Here is a 15,360-nt window from a genome sequence, read left to right as displayed (position 1 = left end):
AACCAATACGTTTCTTATATATATTCATTACCATTTTAAAAACTGTACAATTTCATGTATTTGCTGTGTTCAGTCACTTATCGTCAAGGAAAACTGAAAATAAACATCTGCAAAGAACACGTAGAAGCCAAAAGTTTAAGGCAGAAGGCTAGGTCGTATGTGTATCAATATTCTACTTTTTTAGAGATTTATTTTTATGTTTTTGAATGTTTTGCCTGCATGTATGTATGTATGTGTACCATATATGTGCCGAGTGCCTCCGAGTGCCTGCCAAAGTCAGAAGAGGACAACACACTACCAAAAAATGAGTTACAGATGATTGTTAACTACTCTGTAGGTGCTGGAAACTGGATCTTGGTCCTCTGCAAGAGCAATGAGTATTCTTCACTGCTAAGCCACCTCTCTAGCGCACATTCTCTCTCTCTCTTTCTCTTTCTCTCTCTCTCTCTATATATGTGTGATGGAGGAAGGTCATTGGTTAAATAAAAAGAAACTGCTTGGCCATCATTGGTTAGAAGATAGGTGGAGGAGTAAACAGAACAGAATGCTGGGAGGAAGAGGAAGTGAGCTCAGACTCGACAGCTCTCCTCTCGGGAGCAGATGCCTCAGAGAGACGCCATGCTCCCAGTTCCCAGGCAGACGCACGCAATGAAGCTCCGACCCAGGATGGACATAGGCTAGAATCTTCCCGGTAAGCACACCTATGGGCGCTACACAGATGATTAGATATGGGCTAAATTAATATGTGAGAAATAGCCTAGAAGAGGCTAGATAGAAATGGGCCAAGCAGTGATTAAATGAATACAATTTGTGTGTTGTTATTTCGGGGCATAAGCTAGCCAGGCTGCCGGGGTGCTGGGAATGCAGCCCTGCCGCCCTTATTACTACAAATGGCGCCCGACGTGATGGACTAAACCCACTTAAAAAACCTGAGAAGGCTTAAAAATAAGGGAGAGAGAGTTTAACACAGATTTTTGCTGTTTGTTGGTGGCGTGCTGTAGAGAGATTTCCTGATTCGGCAACAGCAGCAGAAAAAACGCTGTGTCATTTTAAGGCGCAGCTTCTTGGGGCTGTGCTGCCAGCGTGAACTCTGGCTTTAAAGCATTTGCGGCACTCTGCTTGCTAGAGGCAAGCAAGCGCTCTCATCTAAGAGAGGCTTCCTGACTCAACTTTAGCTGCAAAGCTTGCAGCTCTTTTAAGAGGTCCTGCCACGAAACACTTAAACAGTGTTGACGAAAAGCTGAACGCATGCTTTTCGGTTTTCAGCCATAGCAGGAAAAAAGCTGTGCCGTTTAAAGATTCCGGCTTTCTGGGCTGTCCTGCCAGGGCAAACGCTGACTCTTGTATGCAGGCGGTTCGTGCAGTTTGCAAGCACAGGCTGCTGAAGCTCGCTTGCTGGCAGGGACCTTGAAATGCCATAAAGTTGTGGCAGTAAACATGGCTACAGCCAGTACCTCAGACATGAGGCTGGAAAGCTAAGGAATGGGCTGGATCAAAGCCATGGCTTTAACCCTACTGATATTGCTTGCTAAATTAAGGACTCATGTGGTCAAAAAAGAGACATATACAGTAAAGAGAGCGTCAAAGACAAAGAAAAATTTTTAAATGATTTACAGCGTGTTAAAAATATTTGCAGACTAAAAGTTAAAATTCTTAAAGTAAAAAAAAAAAAAGGAAGAGAGTTGTTGTGTGTGGTAGTACACACCTTTAATCCCAACACTTGGAAGGCAGAGGGAGATTGACCTCTGTGACTTCAAGGTGTGGTAGCACACGCCTTTAATCCCAGTGCCTAGAAGGCAGAGACGAACAGATCTCTGTGAGTTCAAGGTGTAGTAGTGTACACCTTTAATCCCAATGCCTGGGCGCAGAGACAGGTAGATCTCTGAGAGTTCAAGGACAGCCTGGTCTACAGAGACTTCAGGTCAAAGATACAGAGAACCTGTCTCAAAAAGCAAAAAGTTAACAGTAAAAATAAACATAATAGAGGTTAAAATAAAATGCACAAAGATGGAAAATACACAGAGAATTTTGATACTGTATGCTATTATGCTCTCTTTGAATTATTTGAATGCTGAGGAAAGAGCAACAGCTGCTAAAAGATATTTATTTATAAATGCTGCTGAACTAATCCAACATAGATATTTTGATGCCTTGACTTTGAAATTTGGATCTAAGGACATGGTGCTTTGGAAAGGAGTTTCTTATTTTGTTTTCACAGAGGATGAGACCCTGTTCATTTCTTCTATTCCAATTTGGTATGATGGACCACGCCCTCCTGAAGGGTTGGTGTGAACACCTTCAGAAAATTGCTTCGCTCAACCTCCAACTGAGATGAAACTAGCACACAGGTTATACCATGAAAGACCTAATTAACGACGCCCCCATTCAGCAGGAAGCAGTTTGGAGAGAAAAAACTGTGCCCATGTTCTCAAATATGGTTTATAAACGTTCTTTTACATTTAAAGGGGGATATGATATAGGTATGAATAATTTGCATTAGTATAGATTTTGCTTTATTGATAGAGATTTACAGTTAATTTTGTTATATGTATATGTATTTCTGATATTGATTAAGGTATTGTGATTGTGTAGTTCATTATTAAAATGTAATGTATAATTAGGAAATATAGGTTGTTGATGGATAATCATAAATAATAGTCAAGTTTGTAGTCATGTTAGTAAATATTTTCTAGATGTGCGTAGATATATTTTAGATAGGCATTCTTCATATTTTTCAAAGATTATAGAATATGGCATTTTAAATGTTTTAATAACTGAGGACTTTTCATGACAATGAGACACTCTGCTCCTGGCAGCACAAATCTACTTCAAGAGGAAGATGGGCACCGAGTTTGATAGCCATTTGGGCAAGAAACTGCTCTTGCCTGGACTATTGCATAAACTGGACACAGAGAACCCGCAAAGAGAGGACTACTGAACTTGCCTAAGGTGAGATGATCTTTCGGGGTTCCTGATTCATGAAAGAGTCTGCAAGACATTCTGCAGGACACAACAGATAGTGACTGAACTGACTTTGAATTTTCCTGCTTTATGGAAATGTCTGCTGGATAGCATGGGCCTGAAGGCTGAAGATGGATGCCCCAATGGTACAGAGGAACTTTGGGTGACTGTCCAGGCAGAGAGATGTCTGTCATTTCTAGAGTTTTAAAAGTTGCTTTTTTCTTGCTTGCTTAGGTAGTATTGTATCTTTCTGGAGTCTTTGATGGAGTTAAGAATAGTTAGTTATAGTTTTCCTTAGTTATGATAAAGATTATTGTAACTTTTACTTGATAACTGTTTCGTTATATGTAATTTTGCTATGTTAAAGTTAAAGCCTTTTTTGTTGTTGTTTAAACCGAAAAAGGGGAAATGATGGAGGAAGGTCATTGGTTAAATAAAAAGAAACTGCTTGGCCCTCATTGGTTAGAAGATAGGTGGGAGGAGTAAACAGAGTAAACAGAGCTCAGACTCGACAGCTCTCCTCTCGGGAGCAGATGCCTCAGAGAGACGCCATGCTCCCAGTTCCCAGGCAGACGCACGCAATGAAGCTCCGACCCAGGATAGACATAGGCTAGAATCTTCCCGGTAAGCACACCTAGGGGCGCTACACAGATGATTAGAAATGGGCTAAATTAATATGTGAGAAATAGCCTAGAAGAGGCTAGATAGAAATGGGTCAAGCAGTGATTAAATGAATACAATTTGTGTGTTGTTATTTCGGGGCATAACCTAGCCCGGCTGCCGGGGTGCTGCGGATGCAGCCCCGCCGCCCTTATTCCTACGTGTGTGTGTGTGTGTGTGTGTGTGTGTGTGTGTGTGTGCATACATGTGACCCAGTGCACGTGGAGAGGCTCTAGATGCTAACACCAGGGAAATGGTTCGCTCCTTTCACCATATGGGCCCTGGGGATCAAACCCTCAGGTTCTGCAGCAAATACCTCTACATACTGAACCATCTAGCCATCCTCCAATCTTTATTATAAATGGGCTTCAAAAATTTGCATTTAATTACTTTAGCTAGTTTACACTTTAGTGAATAATTGGAAATAAATGGGACAGCTTTCCTACCACTGAGGGACTGCCATATTCAAAACAACTCATGACTACTTAACTGAAATTTTAACTAAGAACTTCTGAAGCATCCAAAGGCTTAAGATTTCATAGTAACAACAAAAAAAATAACTTTTCAGAAATTTCCTGACCATACTTAGAAGTTTTTACAATACAAAGCCAGTCCACTTACAAGAAAGAAAAAACAAAAGACGAGAGTAAACCAGAACTGGTTTTGAGTACCACAGCACAGGCTTCATCCATGTAGTTCAGAGAGCTCTGTCAGCACAAACTTCCCATTCAATTTATCACTATTATTAGCTCTCATTTACTAACAACTATGCCCTCAAGGGTAACTATAATTAGATCCACTTTGCAAATAAGAAAATGAATTCAGAGAACACACTTATGACAAACTCATAACTCAAATCCAGACCCTGCATTTTACACACTGTCACTGGTAGGTATACTTAACAATTCCAGTATAAATATTCAAAGATGACTGGCTTTCTATCACTAGCTGGAAAAGAAGAGTGAACTCTCAGTGGTTTATTATCTAACTAGGAAGTTCTGGGTATGTAGGGAGTTGGAGAGCTGGAAGCAAAGGAAAGAATTCTTGTACAAATTAGTTAGCAGAGCTAGAGAAAATGCCTTCTGGTACATGATTATTCACGTACCCTTTATTTTTTATTTTATTTTTACTAACATTTTATTCATTTTTTCTTTTTCTATTGAAAATAGGTTTTTTTCCCCACACAATTTAGTCTGGTCATAGTTTCCCTTCCCCCCCTCCTCCCCCACCAAATCTACAACACTTTTTTTCTCTTTCTCAATAGAAAACAAACAGGCAACTGAAAAAAAGGAAAATAGAGCCAATGAAAAATGACAAGAAACACATACAGATGTGTTTGTCACGCACACATACACACACTTGCACATATAGCAATCCCAACACAAAATTAGAAACCATTACTATATAATCAAGAGACCTGTAAGGTTAAAAACTAACCTAGCTAAAGCATTATGATAAAAAAACAAAACAACAGCAACAAAATGGCAAGCATACCAGTGAGTTCCTTTTGTGTTGGCCATCTATTGTACTTAAATGTGGTTTGTGTAACCAGTCAGAGCCCACTGGAGAAAATATAATTTTCCTTTGTGAGGGGTTGTCAACTGGAGATACTTTCTTAGGGATGGAGGCCTGTGTCCTCTCTCAGTGCTGGAACCCCACCTGGCTTACTGGACTTGCCCTGTGCATGCTGCATAGTCTCTGTGAGTTCATATGTGCATCAGCCCTGCTGTGTCTAGAAGGCCTGTTTCCTTGCTGTCTTCCATCCCCACTGGCTCTTATAATCTTTCTGCCTCCAGGGTCCCAAAGAAACCCCCAAATGCCATGCTATTGCCACGGCTATTAGTTACTATCCACAAATTTATAAAAAGTAAGGCACTATTGTTTAAGTCAAAACCTACATAACTCACTGAATCCTGAAAAGCTGAGCTGGTCTCTACCTAGAGCCTTCACTCCTACTGATTAATGTTCCTAGTACTAAAAGGTATTCTGCACGCTACCAGAGGAAAAAGGTAAACACCAAATCAGCTACAAAGCCTTTGTTCTTCAATGGTGAACTGTCTGCAATGCACTAGTACGATAGCGGAACAAAAGTTGTGGGAGTAAACAACCACATCTGACTGGATTTAAGGCCCACTCCATGAAATCGAGTTCATGCCTGCCACTGCCTGGGTAGCCAGGAACCTGAGACCTGGACTAAGAGAAAGCCAAATACTAAAAAAACAAAACAGCAATAAAATGACTCCTAACAATGACTGCTATATCATAGATCAGTGTCTTGCTCAGCCAATATCTCATGTACTCCTAATAATGCTTGATATTCAGCCTTAGATATTCCCTTACATAAGTACTGATATGGATAACTTTTTAGTATTTCATAGTAGTATAAAACACTCAAATGTGATAAAATACTTTAAAAAGTTAAGCCAACAGATAGGGTCACATGAACCAGAGGACTCTAGGGCTGAGCTCTTATTTCCTGTCACTTTGTGTGAATGTGTGTGCTGTGTGCATGTACACATGTGTATGGAGGCCTAAATCTGATGTCAGATATCTTCCTTGATTGTGTTCCCTTTACTTCCTGGCAGGATCTCTTGCTGAACTCAGAAGTCACCCATTCTAGCAAGTTTAACTAGCTAGCTTGCCCCAAGAATCCCATCTCTGCCTCCCCAGTGCTGGGATTTACAAGCAACCTTAGTGTGGGTTCTAGAAATCCAAACATCAATCATCACCCTTTTGAGGCAAGTGCTTCATACACTGAGTCATCTCTCCAGCCCTCTTTTTTTTCTTTAAGACAGATTACACACCTTAGACCAAGATGGTTTATGATTTACAGTGGTCTCCCTGTCTAAACTTCCCAAGTTTTGGGATTATAGGTATATACCACACATGACTGGAACTCCTAATCTGTGATGGCAAGATAAAGATTATAGGCACAAAAATTATGCTTAGTAATGGCATCATAGAGAGTTCCTTTGGTTGCCTAGATATCTCCCTAAATCAGGAGTACTGGCCTGGACCCACAAGGCACAATAGGTCCTGTTACTGAATAAGCTGCTGTTGCTGGGATTTCTCCCCAAAGAATTCCTCCTCCTATTCAGAGGAAGCTCTCCCAGAGCTCTGCTGAACCACAGTTCCCCATAGTCTAGAAAACGATGTGGATACCTAAGTGTTTTGTTTCTAAAGCCTTTTACAAGCTCAGCAAAGATGCAGGATGGTGTCACTATGGCTCAGACTGTTCTACCTTTGCCAGAATCTTAGTTCACCTCCTAAAATGATCACATCAGAGGGTGCAAACCAATGAATGGTCTGGGAGCCAAATCCAGCCTATAGATCTGCTGCTGGGTTTGGTCTTCACAGTGTTTAAAAGTGAACTATATTTAAAATGGACAACTTCATACAAAAATGTAAACATTCAATTGTTTTTGCTAGTTTGTTTCATAAAACAGGGTCTCTCTGTGTAACAGTCTTAAGTATCTTGGAACTCTGTAGACCAGGCTGGCCTCAAACTCACAGAGATTCACTTGCTTTTGCCTCCTGAGTGCTGGGATTAAAGGTGTGTGCCACCACCGCCTGGCAACATTCAACTTTTAAAAGTCAGATAATCTGGCCACTATATAACTGACTAATGCTGAAGTCTCCTCTACCACTCATTCAGAAAGAGCAAATCCACCCCCAGTTCTCCTTCCTAGAAGCCACATCTACAGACTTCTGTCCTTGTTTCACTTCTTTACATACCTTCTGAATTCGTGGTACCTGAAATGTGTTATAACGACAACTTCGGGTTAGCATGTCTAATGGTATACTATAATATTGATACAGTAACTGGAGGAGCAGTAATTCATTATATCAAGACTGTCCCAGGACAGGGGAGCTATTCAGCACAAAGGAGCTATTCAGCACACTGGCCATCCCCATTAGAAGTCTTAGTAGCAACTAATGACCACTAGAGAAAACCCTGGCTCACAATACTGACTGGTGAGGCAAGAATTTCCTAGGTTTGAAGGAAAATATGTTCTGTCGTGAAAGGACTTTCAAGATTTCTTTTAATGAATGAATCACTCACTTTTCTCTCCTTTTTGGTTAGACAGGTTTTTAAGTAGCCCAGGCTGGTCTTGAATTCATTATGTTGCTGTGGTAAGCCTTGAACTAATGCTCCAGCCCCCATCTCCAAAATCCTGGTATCAAGAGTGTACTATTAAGTCCAGCTATGATTCATTAATTTTTCTGACAGGTGTGACCAAGTAATAACTACTCGATACAAAGTATACATACTAGCATATGTATTTTTTCATGCCACAATGGAGGATTTGATTTTAAATTTGTTAAATCTTATCTACATATCAAGCACCGTGATGTCCTTTTCCTCACTTAAATCCCTCTGAGGAGGGAGATGCTAACACTCGCCGCTTATACATGGGGAAAACTGAGGCACAGAGGTGAATACACAGTGTTAAGTCTCAAAGGATGTTAGCTGAAGTCTATGTTCCTAGCTCTTCATTTCCTGTCCTGCTATCTGGCATGATCCTGATTCCTGATGCTGTCTTTAACGCTTAACGGAAAATTTAAAATAAATCTTTTTTTTTGAAAACAGGAGTATTTGTACTAGGCTGAACTTTCCACATTAAATGACAACAGTAAATGTCCAATACTGGAGGATTAAACTAAAAACAAACAAAAAACAAAAGAAAAAAAACAAAAAACAAAAACAAAACCCTTTCAAGGCCGTAGGTCTTTGAAGGACATAGTTCCAATTTCAGGACTTATTGCACACACATGTAAAAAAAGAGATAGGAACATTATTATTGTTTCTTCTAAGGATGCCCCAATCCCATTTCCCAAATAAGCATCCTATAGGATTTTCATTATAGTGAAAACAAATTTCAGATAATCACAGATTTGTGGCACATAGCCCATATTTCACTGTATTCTCAAAATAAACGAGACCAAGATAACCTTTTCATTAAAATGAGCAACAAAAACATGTTAAAGTTAAATATAGCCCTAGAAACAAATAGTATATTCGTGTTAAATTTAATCTTAAAACATTCTCATGACTATGTGTTTGTTATCTGTAACCTATATGTTAAAATATTTACACATATGCTTATTTTCCTGCCAGGAGAATACTCAACCTGTGGGTCATGACCCTTGAGGGGGAGTCAAATGACTCATCAGCGTTGCCTAGAACCATTAGAAAATGCAGATATTTACATTTTGGTTCATAACAGTAGCAAAATTACAGTTACAAAGTAGCAGCGAAAATCATTTTATGGTTGGGGGGGGGTCACCAAAACATGGGGAACTGTATTAGGAGGTCGCAGCGTGAGAAAGGTTGAAAACCACTGATCTAGAACGAATGAGCATATCTAGAAACAAGCTAAGCTTCTAGTAGCATTCTCTAATAGAAAGAATCACAACCCAATAGAAAAACATCTGATTCGACAACTAGTTTGGGGAGCATACATGGTGAAGCTTGAAGCACCTCGTAGTGCCAGGAAGTAAAGAAGCACTCAAAAAACAAACAAAAATCCCATGATGATAGAGTCATTTCAAAAATAACACAGGAGACAATTGAAAGAACTCCCAATGACCACAGCTAGAATAACTAGAACATCAAAATAAAGCACTATTAGATTATGAAACAGTATAAACTAAATACCAAGAACTCCACACTAATAAAAGGAAATGCTATAATAATTGGGGGGGACACATCCCCCAAGCCTAACAATTCCACAAAGTGTATGCAGATCACATATCTTCCAAGTAAATAGAACACAACTTAAAGAGAGCTTAATTGTGGTATATGTACACTGCTTTTTCTCCGAAGAGCAAAATACAGAAAAAGATGAAGAAAAAAGTTTGGCTTAACAGCAGAGAAACATGACTAACACTCTACCAGCCAGGTGAATCAAGGTCAATATTAGCAGTGATAAGCCATACTGACAGCACACACTCTGGATATGATTAGAAAAGAACATCAAATGTTACTTTATCTTTATAGCCTTCCTCTAAAATAATCCATAACCCGAGTCTAACCATTAGCAAAACATCTGAGGTATAGTCTACAAAGTACCAGATCAGTACGTTCCCCTTAAAACTGTCATGGTCTCAAAAAAAAAAAAAATAAGGATAGTCTAAAAAAGTGTCACAGAAAAAAAGGAAGCCAAGGAGACATAACAACCAACCGGTATACAGTTTCCTGTATGGAAGCTTAACACAGAAAGAAAAAGTCATACCTGATTAATAACTACAGGTGATATTGATAACAGCTCATTAATTGTGACAAAAGCGTCATGCTAATGTATGCTGTTAATAACAGGAAAAACTGAGTACAGGGTATATGGAAACTCTGTATTATATTCTCAATTCTGCAAAATAAATCTATCCTTAAGAATTAAAGTCTATTTAAAATTGTAGAAAAAATATACCTCATATGAGTCCTGGAATAGGAGATTTTTTTTTTTTTTTTTTTAAATAATTTTTTTTATTAAGAAAAGAAGAAAAAAAAACATAAACAAAAAACAAGTTTCCACCTCCTCCCAGCCTCCCATTTCCCTCCCCCTCCTCCCATCCTTCTCCCCCTCCTCCCACCCTTCTACCCCTCCCCCCACTCCTCTCCCCCTCCCTCTCCAGTCCACAGAGCAGTCCAGGTTCCCTGCCCTGTGTTAAGTCCTAGGTCCTCCCCCCTCCGTCCATATCTAGGAAGGTGAACATCCAAACTGGCTAGGCTTCCACAAAGCCAGCACATTAAGTAGGATCAAAACCCCGTGCCATTGTCCTTGGCGTCTCATCAGCCCTCATTGTTCGCCATGTTCAGAGAGTCCGGTTTTATCCCATGCTTTTTCGGTCACAGTCCAGCTGGCCTTGGTGAGCTCCCAGTAGATCAGCTCCACTGTCTCAGTGGGTGGGTGCACGCCTCGTGGTCCCGACTTCTTAGCTCATGTTCTCCCTCCTTCTGCTCCTCATTGGGACCTTGGGAGCTCAGTCCAGTGCTCCAGTGTGGGTCTCTGTCTCTGTCTCCATCCATCACCAGATGAAGGTTCTATGATGATATGCAAGATATTCGTCAGTATTGCTCTCGGATAGGGTCATTTCAGGTTCCCAATCCTCAGCTACCCAAGGAACTAACTGGGAACCTCATGTTGGGCACTTGGGAGCCCCTCTAGGGTCAAATCTCTTGCTCACCCTAAAGTGGTTCCCTTAACTAAGAATTGTGGTTCCGTGCTCCCCTATCCACCTTTCCTTTATCCCAATTCTCCTGATTCCCCAAATCCCCCCTCCTTCCCTTCTACCTTTTCTCTCCCCATCTCCCCTTACCCCCATCCCACCCCACCCCCAAGATCCTAATTTTCTCCCCGGCAATTGGGTCTACTTCCCTTAGCCAAGAGGATAACTATATGTTTTTCCTTGGGTTCACCTTCTTACTTAGCTTCTTTAGGTTCACCTATTGTAGACTCCGTGGCGCTAATTTATGGCTAGAAACCAATTATGAGCGAGTACATCCCATGTTCATCTTTTTGGGTCTGGGACACCTCACTCAGGATAGTGTTTTCTATTTCCATCCATTTGCCTGCAAAATTCGAGAAGTCATTGTTTTTTACCGAGGCGTAGTACTCTAGCGTGTATATATTCCATACTTTCTTCATCCATTCTTCCATTGAAGGGCATCTAGGTTGTTTCCAGGTTCTGGCTATTACAAATAATACTGCTATGAACATAGTTGAACAAATGCTTTTGTCATATGATAGAGCATCTCTTGGGTATATTCCCAGGAGTGGTATTGCTGGGTCCAGGGGTAAGTTGATCCCGAATTTCCTGAGAAACCGAAACACTGACTTCCACAGTGGTTGCACAAGATGGCATTCCCACCAGCAATGGATGAGGGTACCCGTTCCTCCACAGCCTCTCCAGCAAAGGTTATCCTTGGTGTTTTTGACTTTAGCCATTCTGACAGGTGTAAGATGATATCTCAAAGTTGTTTTGATTTGCATTTCCCTGATTGCTAAGGAAGTTGAGCACGACTTTAAGTGTCTTTTGGCCATTTGAACTTCCTCTGCTGAGAATTCTCTGTTCAGTTCAGTGCCCCATTTTTTAATTGGGTTAATTAGCATTTTAAAGTCTAGTTTCTTGAGTTCCTTATATATTTTGGAGATCAGACCTTTGTCTGTTGTGGGGTTGGTGAAGATCTTCTCCCAATCAGTAGGTTGCCTTTGTGTCTTATTGACTATGTCCTTTGCTTTACAGAAGCTTCTCAGTTTAAGTAGGTCCCATTTATTCAATGTTGCCCTTAATGTCTGTGCTTCTGGGGTTATACATAGGAAGCGATCTCCTGTGCCCAGCTCCTGTAGGGTACTTCCCACTTTCTCTTCTATCAGGTTCAGTGTGTTCGGGCTGATATTGAGGTCTTTAATCCATTTGGACTTGAGTTTTGTGCACGGTGATAGATAAGGGTCTATTTTCATTCTTCTACAAGATGACATCCAGTTGTGCCAGCACCATTTGTTGAAGATGCTTTCTTTCTTCCATTTTATACTTTTAGCTCCTTTATCGAAAATGAGGTGTTCATAGGTTTGTGGGATAAAATCCGGGTCTTCTATACGATTCCATTGGTCGACTTCTCTGTTTTTATGCCAGTACCACACTGTTTTCATTACTGTAGCTCTGTAATAGAGTTTGAAGTCAGGGATGGTAATGCCTCCAGAAGATCCTTTATTGTATAGGATTGTTTTGGCTATCCTGGGTTTTTTGTTTTTCCATATAAAGTTGATTATTGTCCTCTCCAGATCTGTGAAGAATTTTGATGGGATCTTGATGGGGATTGCATTGAATCTATAAATAGCCTTTGGTAGAATTGCCATTTTTACTATGTTGATCCTACCAATCCAAGAGCAAGGGAGGTCCATCCATTTTTTGGTATCCTCTTCAATTTCTTTCTTCAATGCCTTAAAGTTCTTGTCAAATAGATCTTTCACTTCCTTGGTTAGATGTACCCCAAGATATTTTATGCTGTTTGTGGCTATTGTGAATGGTGAAGCTTCTCTGATTTCCCTCTCTGCTTCCATATCCTTTGTGTATAAGAGAGCGACTGATTTTTTGGAGTTGATCTTGTATCCTGCCACATTACTAAAGCTGTTTATCAGCTGTAGGAGTTCTTTGGTGGAGTTTTTGGGGTCGCTTATGTACACTATCATATCATCTGCAAATAACGAAAGTTTAACTTCTTCCTTTCCAATTCGAATCCCCTTGATTCCATTATGTTGTCTTATTGCTATTGCTAGAACTTCAAGCACTATATTGAAGAGGTATGGGGAGAGTGGACAGCCTTGTCGTGTTCCTGAGTTAAGTGGGATGGCTTTGAGTTTCTCTCCGTTTAATTTGATGTTAGCTGTCGGCTTGCTGTATATAGCTTTTATTATATTTAGGTATGACCCTTGTATCCCTAATCTCTCCAAGACTTTTAACATAAATGGATGTTGAATTTTGTCAAATGCTTTTTCAGCATCTAATGAAATGATCATATGGTTTTTTTCTTTCAGTTTATTTATATGCTGGATTACATTGATAGATTTTCGTATGTTGAACCAGCTCTGCATCTCAGGAATGAAGCCTACTTGATCATAATGGATAATTTTTCGGATGTGTTCTTGGATTCGATTTGCCAGTATTTTGTTGAGGATTTTTGCGTCGATATTCATGAGTGAGATTGGCCTGTAGTTCTCTTTCCTGGTTGAGTCTTTGAGTGGTTTTGGTATCAGAGTAATTGTGGCTTCATAAAAGGAGTTTGGTAATGACCCTTCTGTTTCTATCTTGTGGAATACATTAAGGAGTATAGGTATTAGATCTTCTTGGAAGATCTGGTAGAATTCCGCATTGAAACCATCTGGTCCTGGGCTTTTTTTGGTAGGGAGGTTTTTGATAACCTCTTCTAATTCTTCGCGACTAACAGGTCTATTTAGATTGTTCACCAGGTCCTGATTTAACTTTGGTATATGATATTTATCTAAAAAAGTATCCATTTCCTTTACATTTTCCAATTTTGTGGCATATAGGCTTTTGTAGTAAGATCTAATGATTCTCTGAATTTCCTCTGTGTCTGTGGTTATGTCCCCCTTTTCATTTCTGATCTTATTAATTTGCAAATTCTCTCTCTGCCGTTTGATTAGCTTGGATAGTGGTTTGTCAATCTTGTTGATTTTCTCCAGGAACCAGCTTTTTGTTTCATTGATTTTTTGTATTGTTTTCTGTGTTTCTATTTTGTTGATTTCAGCCCTCATTTTGATTATTTCCAGTCTTCTACTCCTCCTAGGTGAGTCTGCTTCTTTTTTTTCTAGAGCTTTCAGGTGGGCTGTTAAGTCTCCAATGTGAGCTTTCTCTGTTTTCTTTAAGTGGGCACTTAGTGCTATGAACTTTCCTCTTAGGACTGCTTTCATAGTGTCCCATAAGTTTGAGTATGTTGTTTCTTTATTTTCATTGAATTCCAGGAAGACTTTAATTTCTTTCTTTATTTCTTCCTTAATCCAGCTATGGTTCAATAGTTGACTGTTCAGTTTCCATGACTTTGTATGCTTTCTGGGGGTAGCATTATTGTTGAATTCTAACTTTAATCCATGGTGATCTGATAAGACACAGGTGGTTACTAATATTTTTTTGTAACTGTGGATGTTTGCTTTGTTACCGACTATGTGGTCGATTTTCGAGAAGGTTCCATGAGCTGCAGAGAAGAAGGTATATTCTTTCCTATTTGGATGGAATGTTCTATAGATGTCTGTTAAGTCCATTTGATTCATTACCTCCACTAATTCTCTTATTTCTCTGTTAGGTTCCTGTCGGATTGACCTGTCCATTGGTGAGAGAGGAGTGTTGAAGTCTCCTACTATTAGTGTGTGCGGTTTGATGGCGGCCTTGAATTTTAGCAATGTTTCTTTTATGTACGTGGGTGCTTTTATATTAGGGGCATAGATGTTCAGGATTGAGACTTCATCCTGATGAACTGTTCCTGTTATGAGTATAAAATGCCCCTCTCCATCTCTTCTGATTGATTTAAGTTTAAAGTCAACTTTGTTAGAGATTAGTATGGCCACACCTGCCTGTTTCTTAGGTCCATTTGCTTGATAGGCCTTTTCCCAGCCCTTTACTCTGAGTAGGTGCCTGTCTTTGTGGTTGAGGTGTGTTTCTTGTAAACAGCAGAATGTTGGATCCTGTTTTCTTATCCAATCTCTTAGCCTGTGCCTTTTTATAGGTGAGTTGAGTCCATTGACATTAAGTGATATTAATGACCAGTGGTTGTTAACTCCGGTCATTTTTTTTTAGTCGTAGAGTTTGTGTGTTTCCCTTCTTTGTTTTGTGTTGGTGAAGGGTCTCTAGATGTCTGAGTTATTGTGGTCATTGTTGGACTCCTTGGTTAGTGATTTTCCTTCAATTACTTTCTGTAAGGCTGGATTTGTGGCTGCGTATTGTTTAAATTTGTTTTTATCCTGGAAAATTTTATTTTCTCCATTTATAGTGAATGAAAGCTTGGCTGGGTATAGTAATCTGGGCTTGCACCCATGGTCTCTCAGTTTCTGCAGTACATCTATCCAGGACCTTCTGGCTTTCATGGTTTCCATGGAGAAGTCAGGTGTAAGTCTGATAGGTTTACCTTTATAAGTGATTTGGCCTTTTTCCTTTGCAGCTCTTAATATTCTTTCCTTATTCTGTATGCTTTGTGTTTTGATAATTATATGGCGAGGGGATGTTTTT

At 39.9% G+C, this 15,360-nt stretch overlaps 1 protein-coding gene across 3 annotated transcripts in view; it reads right to left on the bottom strand.

Moving 5' to 3' along the window:
* Positions 1 to 15,360, bottom strand: part of LOC121438956 (TGF-beta-activated kinase 1 and MAP3K7-binding protein 3-like) — a 70,519-nt gene that overhangs the window by 28,908 nt on the left and 26,251 nt on the right. The window contains exon 4 of one of the 3 annotated variants that reach the window (XM_041639462.1): positions 10,050 to 10,075. The exons of 1 other annotated variant lie outside the window; for it this stretch is intronic. The gene's annotated coding sequence lies outside the window, so the exon portion shown is untranslated. Of the gene's footprint in view, positions 1 to 10,049; positions 10,076 to 15,360 lie in introns of those variants that run through there. One more of the 3 variants, XM_041639463.1, reaches the window with a different exon arrangement.

The sequence above is a fragment of the Microtus oregoni genome, unplaced genomic scaffold (genome assembly GCF_018167655.1).
Source record: "Microtus oregoni isolate MIOR12 unplaced genomic scaffold, Mior012 000059F_ref0000304, whole genome shotgun sequence".
Classification (NCBI taxonomy): Eukaryota; Metazoa; Chordata; class Mammalia; order Rodentia; family Cricetidae; genus Microtus; species Microtus oregoni.
The sequence above is the reverse complement of the archived record's forward strand: the minus strand, read 5'-3'. Positions and strand labels throughout refer to the sequence as shown.